The 1,394-nt window shown below is 43.8% G+C and overlaps 1 pseudogene; it reads right to left on the minus strand.

The window, feature by feature from the left end:
• Positions 1–263: 263 nt before the first annotated feature.
• LOC137370358 (U2 spliceosomal RNA) lies at positions 264–394 on the minus strand (annotated as a pseudogene).
• Positions 395–1,394: the final 1,000 nt, after the last annotated feature.

Raw genomic sequence — 1,394 nt, forward strand, 5'->3', positions numbered from 1 at the left:
GTGAGGATCGACAGTGGCGCCCGGTCCCCTTTCTCCTTGAACGCCTTCAGGAACTTGATGCATCCCGCCACGTTCCGGAACGTCACGTCGAAGTATCCACTGCTGGGGAAATCCTGCAGGCAGAAAACGTCCGTAGCTTGAAATCCACAGTAATCGAAGAGGATTTTCCTGATGAAGAAGGTGCGATCGACCGGTGCATCTCCTTCCTTGTCCTTCACGACCACCTGAACGGTGTTGCGCACTCCCAGGCCGGAAGCTCGAAGATTGGTTATAGCCATTTTACTCAAAGCCTACCCAGGATCAAAGGGCAATGATCAGGGTCTCTTCTCAACCAAGTAAGCACTGATAAGAACAGATACTACACTTGATCTTAGCCAAAAGGCCGAGTAGCTGCCTGCTCTCCTCGGCAAGTCAGTGGCAGGCCACATCATGGTTGCTGCTTGCCTTTGCCTCTGGCACTAGGCAGGCAGCTCCCACCTCCTGGTGGCACTTGGTGCCTCTAATTGGGTGCCACACCCGCCTCTTGCCCATTCAGGCCATTAGCATTTAAAAATAGCATCGCTTCAGTACATGGAAATTATCCGGGCTTCAGGTTCCCAACCCCAGATTGAAAATTAAACCCCAGGATTTAGGTGATACCAGAAGAGGTGAGTTGGAATGGAGTTTGGTAGATTGGAAGCCAAGTTGGAGAATGGAGTAGGATATTAGTCTTAGTCAGGAATTGGCAGGTTGAGTTTGGAGTTAGACTGGAGTCGGCAGAAGGAGCATGGGTTTACATGACCTGCTAGAAGAAAATTTAATATTCCAGACAAGCAGTTTGTTTCTGTGATTCTGTCCACTTTCCCAAATGTCTTTTTAAATGTCCAAGCTTTCAACTGTGTAAGATCAAGATACCTAAAACAGTCAGACTCCTAGGGTCACATTTCAGGATCCAACACTGGGTTAAAAGAGTCAATGTGGCTATCTATCCTGCTCTTAGATGCTTTTTGAATGATTGCGATTATGGAAAATTATGGGAACTTAGCAATTGTTGCAGTGCTACTTAGTGGTAGAACATCAATACTGCAGCTGTTGAACATAGGTGACGTGTCCCAGGTGTCCAGTTTGGACAGGTTTTAAGTTTTTTTTATGGCCTCTAATTGGAATCTTCAATCTGATGGTTGGACATAAGACCAAGTTCTCACCAAGGTTTTCAGACAGTCAATTTATTTTGAGAAAATTATCCAAAAAAAATCTCATTAAAGTGCAATCTTTCTGACAGTGAAGATGTATTGATTAAAAATTGTTAACATTTTAATTTTGTGCACAAATGCCTTAGTATAACAGTTAATATAAAACTTAATCAATACATTTCAGGTAATGCATAATTAGGAGAATATTGCTGGGTCAGTAAA

This window comes from Heterodontus francisci, chromosome 5, assembly GCF_036365525.1.
Source record: "Heterodontus francisci isolate sHetFra1 chromosome 5, sHetFra1.hap1, whole genome shotgun sequence".
NCBI classification, from domain to species: Eukaryota; Metazoa; Chordata; class Chondrichthyes; order Heterodontiformes; family Heterodontidae; genus Heterodontus; species Heterodontus francisci.